Here is a 13,404-nt window from a genome sequence, read left to right on the forward strand (position 1 = left end):
ACTCCAGCAATATGTCTGCAGTCCTGTCCACAGACAATAACTGGCACTTGGACCTGGACAGCATCATTACTGAAGTGGAGATCACTCAGGAGAGCAAGGCTGAGGCTCAGGCTCTGTACCAGAACAAGGTAAACAAGAATCGCTGCATCAACCTGGACCCCAAGAGCCTTTCTTGGGGCCTCTGCCTCTCCACCTCCGGCCCTTCCTGGCACCCTCTTTCTGGCTTTCTTCTGTCGCCCATTCTTCAGATAGGGATCAGCACACACTGGGCACACACAATTCTGCAGGGATTCTGAAGCGGGTGGGCTTCTCCGGCTTGCTGCCATCCTCCAGTTCACTGAAATAATGATGCCAGTTAGCTCATCCCCAGCTGACAGAGATAAACTCCTAACTGTCCTCCCTGCCTCTGGGCAGCTCTGGCTGGCCCTCCTCATTCCACTTTTACTGGCAGCTGGGGTGAGCAATTAGCAAATGCATGTGTTTGGGCCTTTGACAGGCAGGGTATGGCTGAACATCCCATTCTCTTCGCACCTGTTGTCAATATTCTAGCAACAAGACTATTAGTACTGGGGGTAGCAGCAGCAGCAGCACTAGTGGCTGGGCCCACAGAGGTGGTCAGGGAGTCCCGGGGGACTACTGGGGAGGGTGTGCAGTCCAGAAGCACAACCATCTCCATGGATTAGAGTCCAGGACTCAGCAGTGCATCCTGGCCCTCCTCTGCCAGGATCATGCAGGCCACCGCCAGCAGTGGCCAGTGCTCTTGCATTAGATACTGAACTTGCAGACAGTTGCAGAAACTCGCCCTTCCCCTCGCCACACGTTGGTGATAGATCCCTTCTCATTAGGGCTGGTGACATCACAATCTCATTCTCTTGGGGGTTCTAACCCAAGCCAGGAAGGGATTCAGAAAGTTGTTGTCAAGTTAAGGGATTCATTGGCCCTCCGCCCACCACTTCCCCCAGTGTGCCTGTTTCCTTATAGAGAAGCTCTGCTTCCACACAGCTCTGTGTTTTTTCTCCATTAAACTATAATATGTTATTCTGCATTTTGGTTCTACGTTTTGTAAAACAATAGAGACCTGTGGTGCTTTCTAAATCAGAGGGTGACAGAAAGGTTGCAGAATGTTGTGTTAGCAGCTCTTTGCGGAGGGGCTGAGAGAGGGGAAGCAAATGGGGGTGCTGAGGGAGTGTTTGCAGTTAAGAAACCCGGGTCAGTCGCTGCAACCCGCCTGATAGCCATGGTACGCTTTGCTCTTTCTCACTCCTCCCCAGGGTGGACCACATCTCCAGGTGGGCACATTTCTCTCACAGGCCTCAGTGGTCCTTGCCAAGAGCTCCAAATGGTTCAGTGACAGCCAGGTCACTGGATCTTCCTCACCTCTCCCCTTGGGGTCTTTGGTCAGGAGAAGTGTGGTCAGAAGCTGCTCATGTACCCTCTTCCTTATGCTTTCAGGACAGCCGCCCTCTGCCCAGCAAGATTTTGTTTACAATACTCCACATCCTGTCCCTGCCCCACATCCTGAGATCGCAAGGTTACGGAAAACCAACAAATACAGCAAAGGTTTATTTAGTAGTGACTACCTGCTCAGAAATTGTTCTGAGAATTTCACATGTAACTCCTCCAGTGTTCACAACTATCCTGTGAGGTAGGTATGATTATCCTATTTTACAGATGTGGAAAAGGAGATACACGGAGGTAAAGGTTACCTTGTGCCTCAGCTCAGCTCGGAAATGGTAGAGCTGGGATTTGAACATGGGTAGTTGGGCCCCAGAGTCCCATACTATGCTAATAACACATGTGTAGTTTTGTACTTCTTCATGCTAGCGTGTGTGTGTGTGTGTGTGTGTGTGTCTGTTGTGGGGGGGAGTGTGTTGGTGTTTCTAGTCTTTGATGGCAGAGGCTTTCTTTTTTTCTTTTTTTATAAGATTTTTCTACTTTTTTAAATTAAATCATAGCTGTGTATATTAATGCAATTATGGGGTACCATGTGCTGGTTTTATATACCATTTGAAATATTTTCATCGAACTGTTTAACATAGCCTTCACCGCATTTTCTTAGTTATCGTGTTAAGACAGTTATACTCTACACTTAGTAAACTTAACATGTACCCTGGTAAAAGGCACTGTAGTTGTGTTCCCACAAAAGTTATAACCCAACTATAGCCCAAGAAGAAGGAGAAAGAGAGAGGCTTTCTTTTTTTTTTTTGCATTTTTTATTTTTTATTTTTATTAAATCGTAGCTGTGAACAATAATGAAATCACGAGGTACAATGTGCTGGTTCCACATACAGTCTGAAATATTTTCACCTAACTGGTTAACATAGCCTTCATGGCATTTTCTTAATTATTGTGTTCAAACTCTTGTACTCTACACTTTATTCAGAAATGGGCCTATTCCCCATCCAGGAAGCAGTGCTCTGTCCGTGGTGCTGAAATCTGGTCCAAGCGCCTACGGGACTGACTCCCTTTTTTTTTTTTGGTAGAGACAGAGTCTCACTTTATTGCTCACGGTAGAGTGCGTCACACAGCTCACAACAAACTCCAACTCCTGGGCTTAGGTGATTCTCTTGCTTCAGCCTCCCAGTAGCTGGGACTACAGGTGCCCGCCACAATGCCTGGCTATTTTTTTGTTGTTGTTGTTGTAGTTTGGCTGGGGCTGGGTTTGAACCCGCCACTCTTGGTATATGGGGCCAGCTTCTTACTCACTGAGCCACAGGCACTGCCTGGGACTGACTCCTTTTTTTTTGTAGTTTTTGGCCAGGGCCAGGTTTGAACCCGCTACCTCCAGTATATGGGGCTGGCGCCCTGCTCCTTTGAGCCACAGGCACCACCCGGGACTGACTCCTTTATTTCAGGAGGCAGACACTACTGTCACTCCCTCCAAGCTCCACTTTCCCTAGGTCCTGCTTTAGTTCTGATTGTTTGCATCTGTACTTAAGAAATTCCTGTCTAAGATCAAGTAAACATTTGGCCCAAAGTCCCAGATTTTGTTCATTTTGCTATATCCCCCATAAAATGAAGACAAAATAAATTTGTCTCTCTCTGTGTCTTTATGAATAATAAAACTTATGAATATTGGCATGTTTTTCTTTTTGCCTCTTCTGCTGGAGAATATCTGTCATTGGTGATCAGACTATCAGAATTTTTACTTTCTACTTTAACATGAATTGTTGTTTTTAAATTAACTCCCTTACTGGGATGAGAGGGATATACAAATAAATAAAATAAAAAATCTAGTGTTCTGTTCATTGAGAGTAGGTTCATGCTAAGTGACATTAGAAAGTGGGCACTTCAAAAGGAAGAGAGTGATTTAAAACATTAGCTGTTGTTATTCATTAATGTGAAAATAAAAATATCTTCCTCAGTGATGTGCTAAAGAATACACAAAATCAGACATGTAAAAAGCAGTTTATAGAATAAAAGAAATCCATACTGATATTGTACTACATGTGTGCAAATCTTTATTAGTAAATCTATTCTAATGACTATAGCACACAGTGTTTTTTTTTTTTTTTCTTTTTTGTAGAGACAGAGTCTCACTTTATGGCCCTCGGTAGAGTGCTGTGGCCTCACACAGCTCACAGCAACCTCCAACTCCTGGGCTTAAGCGATTCTCTTGCCTCAGCCTCCCGAGTAGCTGGGACTATGGCGCCCGCCACAACGCCCGGCTATTTTTTGGTTGCAGTTTGGCCGGGGCCGGGTTTGAACCCACCACCCTCGGTATATGGGGCCAGCGCCCTACCGACTGAGCCACAGGCGCCGCCCAGCATACAGTGTTTTTGTGTTAGACAATACGAGGCAGAAAATGGGCATTCAGTAAGCACTTCTTCACTGATGGGCAATTAAATGATACAATGCACTCTAGAGCTTGGCCCAGCTCCTAAAGTAAGTACTCAATAGATAGGAGATATTAGCACTGTTAATAGATGAGAGATATTACCACTGTTAATTAATTTCTGAGGAATCCGACTTCCAGGGCTAGAAATGATGTCAGAAGCCAACAAGAGGAGCCCCCATTTAGATATCTATGTCCTTTCAAAAACACAGCCTGTGATGGTAGCCTACCTGCTGTCATGGGTCATACTGCTCCCTCTCAGAGAGGATGCTAAGCTGTGTCTTACTGTGTCGATTCCACTCACTGGTTGGAGTTCTTCCTTTGTAGTCAAAGATGTAACCTTCCCTTGTTCATGACGGTCTACAGAAGTTTGGGGACAGTTTTCTCTTTTTATTAGATTCCTTCTTCAGGTGAAACATGTTCATGCCTTTCAGCTTTGGGGACATCCTGTTGGTGCCCAGACCCCAACCCTCCAGGTGAAGAGCTGCTAGTTCAGGAAGCGGGTGGGCACAGGGCTTCTCTTTGTGTGCCCTTCAACTTTGCAGGTGATCTCGGCCACTGCTTTCTGCTGCTGACTCACCCTGAGCTGGCGCCATGTGATACAAGCCATTGTGAAACTGTGTCTCCCTATGGCTTTTTTGTTTGAAACACATTTAGGATTTTACATTAATCTCTGTTGGATCCTCCTTTTTAGTTTTGGCTCATGCTCTAAAAATCAAATTATTTTTAGATTCTGGTCCTACCATCAAGTTTACTTGTCACTTTTACTAGATTCAGGTCACTTATACACTTAACCTCACGTGGGTGTTAACTGGAAAGAAAAACCACTATATAAAATAAAAATTGCTTATTTAGCATAGGGCATAAAGGTGTCGTAATTAATCTGAGGGGAGGTGGTTTGTTGAAAACTTTCTTATTCTGGAAAATGTACAACAAATATCAAAGTAGAGAGAAGATTGCCATGAACATGTATATTTATATCCATCACCAGCTCAACAATCCAATTATTTTGTTGTTTCATTTCTAGTCCTCTAACTTTTCCAGATGATATTGAAGCAAATCCCAAGTTTCCTGTAATTTCATTCATATTTTTAATTAATAAGTTAGTTGTTTAATTAGTTAGTTAATTAATTAATTTTGAGACAGAATCTCACTCTGTTGCCCTGGGTAGAGTCCCATGGCCTCATAGCTCATAGCAACCTCAAACTTTTGAGCTCAAGTGATCCCCTTGCCTCAGTTTTCCTATTTCTAGTAGAGATGGAGGTCTCACTCTTGCTCAGGCTGGTCTCAAACTCCTGAACTCAAGCCTTCCAGAGTGCTAGGATTACAGGTGTGAGCCATCACATCTTGCCCGTCAATATTTCTGTGAATTTCTGTAAAGGATAAGGACTCTTTAGGTAATATAACTATAATAACATTATCACCCTTGACAGAATAAACATTAATTCTTTAATATGATCAATTATCTTGTCCAATATTTCATATTTCCCCAATATCTCATGAATGTTTTTACTAAAATTGCTTGTCTGCATCCTGGTCTAAATAATACTCATACATTGTAATTGGTTGACATGCATGGATTCCCTTCTCTCCTTTTCATGGAATTTATTTGTTGAAGAAACCTGGTCTTGTAGAGTTAGCATTCTAAATTACTGTCCCCCCCCTTCCTTGTGATATTAACATGCCCTTCTGTCTTTTGTCTATATTTTTAAAATTATCATGCATTTAAATGGGCTTTTTGGGTACACAGTTTTATAAATTTTAATATAATTATGCATGTATAGATTTATTTAACACTACCACAATCAGGGTACAGTTTCATCATCTCCAGATTCCCTTGGGCTATTCTTTTATAGTTATATGCTACCCCCACACCTGACCTCTGGAAACCATAGATCTGTTCTCTGTCACTATAGTTTTATTTTTTTTTTTTCAGAATTTCCTGTAAATAAGCCATATGATAGGTGGTATTTTGAGATTGGCTTATTTTATTCAGCATGATGCTTTTGAGATTTATCCATGTTGCTGTATCAATAGTTCGTTCATTATTATTGTTAAGAATATTCCCTTGTATCTATGTAATGCACTATGGGTTGTTTATCTCTTTGCCTCTTGAAGGGCATTTGGATCACTAGAGCTGTTACAAGCCTTCACGCATAGGCTGCCATGTGAACATAAGTCTTCATTTCTCCAGGGTAAATACCTTTGGTGTGATTTCTGGTCATACAAGGTTGGACAATGAAGTTCTAGAACTCATCCTAGAAAAAGTGTTACATAGCTTATTGCTGGATATCACTGTGGTCAGCTTTAAAGTACTGCCCTTGGCCCCTGGTGACCACAGTGATTCTCAGCAATGAGGTCTACAGCACTTTTTCTAGGATGAGTTTGTGAACTTAATTGTTTGACATTGTATACTCTGGGTGACATCAGCATCCTGAGGTCTGGCCATAGCTGTGGTTCCCAGGAGAGTTGATGGGGCCTTCTCTTGGGAGGGCCACAATCTACATAATTACCCAAGGCAGCATCTCCTGTGAGCCTCTTATTTCTTAAGAGCTGGGATCTGACTGACAGAAGCCAATGGCCCAGGTGACTAGAGATGGGAAGAGCATGGAAGAATCACTTAATTACAGCAGACGCCTTGAAGTTTGGGGATGGGTGCCAGTAGGAAGCAGCCTATCCATCAAGGGGAGGCTAAATATTTTTCTGCCTTGGGTCTAGTGAAGACAAAACAATGTCTGAGAAACCAAAGTTACTGGTGACTCCAGGATTAGAGCTAAGGTGTGGATGGGATTTGAGGCATTGACTTATTTTGGTTGGAGAATCGAGCCCAGGAAATCATCAGGTTAATGGACCAATGCACTGGGGCCTATGAAAGGGGCCACCCCCTCCCTATGTCAGAAGGTGCTCTTTCCTCTGAGGGTTTCTGAACCAGGACATCTTCCTCCATCCACAGAAAATGATAAGCCAGCAGTCCGGCAGGGCCTCCCAGGGCACACCAGGCTCCAGCGGCTGCTCTGCTGTTGTGGTGTCTGGCCAGAGCCGTGGTGGCTCCATCAGGCCCAACTCTGCCTCGCGCTCTGCAGGAGGCAGTACCACCGTGGCCTGCGCCATTGTTGGGGGGCACCTTTGGCAGCAGAAGCCTGTATAGCCTCGGGGGGTGAGCAAGAAGATCTCCCTGAGTGTGGCCAGAGGTGCCTCCCAGGCTGGGGGTGGGGCACAGGGGTGCGCAGGTCCCTTTGGGGGCAGCCTGTGTGGGTCTGGAGGAAGGGGCATGAGAAGTGGCTTTGGAGGAGGCTCCTTCAGTGCTGAAAGGAGACTTGCTGGCTTTGAAGGAGCACCTGATGGAGCCAGGGGCTTTGTGGGCTTGGGGAGCTTTCCCCTCACCATCCAAGAGGTAACCATCAACCAGAGCCTCCTGCAGCCCCTGGATGTGGGGATCGGCCCTCATATTGGGGAGGTGATGACCCAGGAAAAGGAGCAGATCAAGACCCTCAACAACAAGGTTGCCTTCTTCATTGACAAGGTAAGTGCTTGTGATGGTGGAGGGACCACGGCCCTGAGAACCCCTGGGGTCCCCCAGGCAAGGAGGCCTAGGTGTGGGAGGGGCAGACCTGCTCCTGAGCCAAGGCTAGGCAGGCCACAATCTCTTCCCCCTAGTTGATCATAGGTGCGGTTCCTGGAGCAGCAGAACAAGGTGCTGGAGACCAAGTGGTGCCTCTTGCAGCAACAGATTGCCACCTCCAGGGCCAGCACCAATGACCTGAAATCCTTCTTTGAGTCCTACATCAGCTGCCTGCAGGCCCACCTGGACAGGCTGCTGACAGAGCGCGGTCGGCTGCACAGAGAGCTGGGCTCCACGCAGGCGCTGGTGGAGGAGTACAGGGGCAGGTGGGAGCACTGACCTGCGGGCTGAGGTGTGGGTGCCAAGGGTGTAAGGTCATCTGGCTTCTGTGGGCCAGGGGCAGGGAGCTGGGGCAGTGCATAAGGAGGGTGCGTGTGGGGCTCGCTGGAGGAGCTACCAGCCAGGCCGCCTGGGTGCAGGCTTTCTAGATGCACAATCACAGAAAATTTATTTAACCCCTCTGTGTCTCAGTTTTCTTGTCTGTAAAATGGGGATAATGATTGTATCCACCTCAGAGGTTTGTTGGAGAGAGTTGAATAATTTTCTCCATGCTGAGCATTTCAAACAGTGCCTGGCAAGTAGTGATATGTTATTATCAATTAATTAATATTAATGAAAGTTTCAGCAACCAAATAGATTATTAATAATAATTATTTCATCATTACTAAATTACATTAACTACAACTGAAATAACAATAAAGAGTATGGAGTGTCCGCTCTGTTCCTGGCCCTGTGCCAGGTGCTGGGGCAGCTGCTGTCTGCTACGGCTCCTGCCTGGGCTCTCAGATGGTCTACCAGTGGTAGATCTTAGCAGCTGCAGAGATGGGGCCTGAGAGAGAAGCTCAGGGGTGCTCTATGGGAGTTCTGGGACCTGTGGGCCTGCAGTGCTGGCTGAGGAATACAGAGTGTGGCAGGGGGCAGGGATGTGGGGGCAAAGGAAAGGACTGAGCACGAGACTGCCTTGATCCAGGCCTGGACCACCGCCCACACCCTGAACATTTGTGCTAGTGCTGGGCAGGGCTGCGAGGACTCAGGGCTCTGGGGGCCCCTGTGGGTGAGAGATTTCTGTTCTGTTCTCTTCTCAGACCCTCAGCCTAGAGCAGAGGGGAGAGCTGGGGCGGCCAGGGCCCTTGACTGGCACACCCCTCTAGCAGTGCTAGGTCTAAGTAGGCTGCTCCTCCCACAGGTATGAGGAAGAGGTAAATAAGTGTACAGAGGCTGAGAATGACTTCGTGCTTCTCAAGAAGGTGACTGAGGACTAGTGCTGGGTCTAGGCTGGGTGTGGCCAAGGCTGGGTTGGCAGTGCTTGGCAGGGGGCAGGCCAACTTCCCATTGTGCTTGGGAGGACTTCCCAGGACTTCCTTGGTGCTGCCAACCTGGTCTCTTCTCCAACACCACACTCTGCTGCCCTTTTCATTAGACCAGCACCGGAGGGGCCAGGTGGGGGGAGTGAGAAGGGAAAGGTGTGGTCTTCTGAGCCTGAGCTATCTCCCAGCAGAACCTGACCCAGGCTGTGGACAGGGACATATGTGACCCCTTGCAGGTGCCTGTCACCGATGCCTTATCTCTTTCTATGGCAGGAATCCTGCTATCTCTTTTTTTTTGTGGTTTTTTTTTTCCCCTGTGATCAACCTGCTTCTTGAGACTATTAGGGCTCAACAGTTATCAAATTGCTTTGAGCTCTTTGGAATCCGATGCCATTTTGATCTCTGCAATGGGGCATTGGAGTCATACATGAGAACTCCCTTTAATTCCTGAGTCCCATTTTCAAGTCATTCTTCCCTAAGTGGTTTAATGACAAGGGCAAAAATGGTTTCCCTTTTCCTATCATAGCAATTGCAATTGTTGACAAGTATGTGTTTGGAACAAGTGAGAATATGCTAACTGCTGGCGGTGTTCCTTCCCTAGGATGTGGACGCATCCTATATGACCAAAGTGGACCTGGGGGTCATAGTGGAGCCTGATGGATGAGATCAACTTCCTAAGGCCCCTCTTTGAGGCTGTAAGGCCCCCATGTCATTCCACATGCACTTAAGATGTGACTGGTCTTCTCACGCCTTACTCCTTTCACTCCTGGCCTTTTCACTTACATCCTGAGTCCCCTTTCTCTTCTGTGTCCCTGCCAGTGCTCATGGATAACATTCTCAAAGTCTCCTCCCCCACCCGAGGTGCCTGGACGCCCCTGCAGTGGGAATGGCGGACAGACCCTCTTCCTTCCTTAGCCGCTGGCTGAGATTTCTGCCTGCATCTCAGTCATCACATTTTTAGTGCCATTACTAAAAAGTCAACCTTTGTGATGTGGCCTACCTAGTAGATGTGAGGAGGAATGGCTTTGTGTGTGTCTGCAGGAATACAACCAGCTCCTGTTAGAATCCAGTGACACATCTGTCATCCTGTCCATGGACAACAACCAGCACATGGACCTGGGCAGCATCATCGCTGAGGTCAAGGCCCAGTACGAGGAGATCACCAAGAGGAGGAAGGCCAAGGCCAAGGCGCTGTACCAGACCAAGGTGGGTGAATCAGGGCCCCTGGAGGAACCAGTTTTCTCTTGGGTCCTACATTCCTACCCAATTTAGCCACCCAGGTGCCAACCCCCTATGCTGTCCTCAGGGAAAGCCGGGGCCATCTGAAAACTGGCTCACAGAAACATAGACTTCCCAGGTCCTCCAGGCTCCCGGGAAGCCTTGATGTGACAAATAAATGTGATCGAGTATTCAGGTGATTAGTTAGAGCACTGAGGTGATTGGTGAATGACTCTGATGACTACTACTCAATCTAATCATCTATTGAGACATCCCACTATACCTCGTGAACACATACAGTTACTATGTGTCAATTAAAAATAAAACAAAATTAAAAAGAAGAGCCTGACAAATCACAGCTGTCATCATCACTATCACCATGTACACGACCAGGGCTAGAGCCAGCCTGTAGAATGCCTGTGTGCTAGTTAGAAAAGTGCCCGTCTGAGCAGCTACAGCAGCATGGGCAGAGCTTGGCAAGGAGCGTGCGGGCTAGGCTTTGGCCCCACCTGCTTGCTTGACCAAAAGTGAAGGCCTGCTCACCACTGCCACCGCCACCACCATCCTCCTTATCTTCATCGTCATCAGCTGAGCAAGCTGATACACACAGTAGGCCCAGGACAAGCAGTGGCCTCCCCATTCCTCAGGTTTGGAAAAACAATTCCACAGATCTCAAGTGCTTTCCTCCCATGGCACCCCCACTTTGAACATATACCAAAGATTGTGTGGAAGGGCCATATTTTCTTCCCTGAGCCCCCTCTGACTTTCCTGGTTGATAGTTCCCTCTTCTTCTCCCCTTCCAGCTTGGGGAGTTGCAGACCAGGCCGGCAGGCACAGTGGTGACCTGAGGAGTGGCAGGAGTGAGATCTCAGAGCTCAGCAGGATGACCCAGAGGCTGTGAGTGGAGATCCAGGGCGCCAGGCAGCAGGTACCCTGCAGCAGAGGAGCGGGGAAGGCTCCATGCCCCTGGGATAGGACACACTCTGTAGAATCCTCTCTCCCCCAACTCTTAGCCTTGCTACCTGAAATTCTGATGGCAAAGTAGGAGCGGCTGTCAAGGGAGGCTCCTCCTACCCAATCCTTCCCTAACCCTTCACCCGCGCAAATGTACGGGGGCTCAGGACACACTCAGGTTCTGGGCGACAACCTGGAAGATCTGGAAGGTCCTGTCACTCTGCCTATGCTTGTTGCTCTGAGCTGCCCTCTAGTCCTCAAACCCTTTCAGTACTCGCACTGTGGCAACCAGAATGTCCTTTCCCATCTCCTCAGCAGTCCCGCAAACTCCTGCTTCTCCTTCAAGAATGGGCCAAATATCTTTTTATCTATAAAACTCCTCCTGCCGAGCCCCGGCCTCCCTGCCCCAGCATCTCCCTGCAGGGCTCCACAGTGCCCTGAGCTTTCCACAGCACAGTCTTGGCCTCATGCCGTTCTAGCTGCCTGCTCTCCTTTTCCCTGCTCCACTGTGGGTGCGTCGGGTTCCAGGGTTGTGTCTCATTCATTGACATTTCCTGCCACCAGCGCGAAGCAGCGAGTGACTGGTTCAGCCACAGACGGTGGCTCCTCGGACCTCACCACTCACTGCTGCTTGCCTCAGACCTGGAGTCCCCAGCGTTCTCCTCCCCTACACTGAGGCCACTTGAAACCTCTCTCAAAGCCACTTCCCACATGGGATTCTCTTGTCCAGCCTCAGTGAGTTTGGGGGGGTCTTGAGGAGGGACAGCCAGTTGGGGACCTGTGCTCACCTCTGTATGCCCGGGTAGGTCCTGAGGTTCAGCACACCCCCTTTTCCCTCATCTTGCCCCAGAGCAACAACCTGCAGGCGGCCATCACCAACACTGAGCAACGGGGTAAACTGGCCCTAAAGGATGCCCAGGACAAGCTGGTGGAGCTCAGGGAGGCCCTGCAGCTGGCCAAAGATGACCTGAGGTATAATTTTCATGCAATAACAATGCACCCATTTTCAGAGTACATTTCCACGAGTTTTGAACAAAGGTATATCCCTGTGTGATAACAACCATGATAAAAATATAGAACATCTTCCAAAATGCTCCCCAGGCCCCTTTGCAGTCAATCATGGCCGACTTCTAGCCCCAGGCCGAGGCTGCTTTCTGTCACTGTAGGTTAGTTTCACTTCTTTTCAAGTTTTATATAAAAGGAATAATACAGAATGTATTCTTTTGTGTCTGGTTTCTTTGGCTCATCATAATCTTTTTGAAATCCACCAGACATACGTACTGTGAAGATTTTGCCCCAGGCTGTGATTTGCGTTTTCATTTTCTTAATGATGTGTTTCAGAGCTCCCTGTTCCCTTTCAATCCCACTACTGGGGCTTTCCTGGCATCAGCATGTTCACCTTTCCCTGGGAAAGCAGGACTGAAACTCCTGCCCGCATTTTCCAAACAGAGCAGGAGCAGCCTCATGCCTGACCCTTGATCCCTGCGCTAATTTTAATGCCTCTTGGCAGAGCCAACGGGTAGGTGAGGACAGCTTCTACCTTCTGACTGCATCTGTCTTCAAATCTAGTTCACGCTTAATGCTTTTGTCATCTTCATTTGGGGTCACAGGTTGAAAGTATTTTATGAAAGTATTTTATCTGTGAGTCACAAGAAGGTGTGTGTCTGTGTGAGGTGTGTTTGCCCATTTGTCTGTCAGATCAGATAAGTGAAAGGGCTTTAACAAGTTGGAGACACTCCACAAATGTCAGATATTATTAAGTACTGGCACTTATCTTTGGCACTATATTAAGAACTGAGGCTGTGGCATGGCTTTTGTCAGGGACCCACGAACTCTTTGAGTTGTATAAAACTGGCTGGGTGCAGCCAGGGTGTATGTGCCAGATATGGGCCCTGCTCTCTGTGGGTGTCCATGATGGTTGAGGGGAAGTAAAATGTCTTTGTTTAACTTAAGGGTATAGCAGGGGCCATGGCATCCCAGGGGCTGGAGGCAAAGAGTTTAAGGGATCATGGTGGGCAGGGCTTTTTGCCGTTCTTGAATGATGGCTCAGTTTTGGGTGGAAGGAAAGAGGGGACAGGGCTTTAAGTCAGAGGACCATCCATAGTCCACAGGATGGAGGGAGAGCCAGCCAGAGGAGGCCAGCACAGTGCCGGCCTGGCGGGGTGCACAGGAAGTGGAGGCTGGTGAGAGGATGGAGGGGGCACGTTACTGGGCCACCCGGGAGGCTGGGGAGGAAGCAAACGTCACCGGCTGGGAACTGTTCAGGGCCACATAGGTCCTCTCCTGGCCCATAAGCTTGTAAAATCAGGCTCTTGATGCTCCCTGGGGAAGGAGCGAGATGGTTTAGCACAAGTCACTCCCAAAGCAAAGTGTGCTCCTTAGGACTAGGCTTAGACAAGTGTGCGTCCCGTGTGTGTGTGTGTGTGTGTGTGTGTGTTTGTGTGTGTGTGTGTGTGTTTTCTCCCAGT

The sequence above is a fragment of the Nycticebus coucang genome, chromosome 12, assembly GCF_027406575.1.
Source record: "Nycticebus coucang isolate mNycCou1 chromosome 12, mNycCou1.pri, whole genome shotgun sequence".
Classification (NCBI taxonomy): domain Eukaryota; kingdom Metazoa; phylum Chordata; class Mammalia; order Primates; family Lorisidae; genus Nycticebus; species Nycticebus coucang.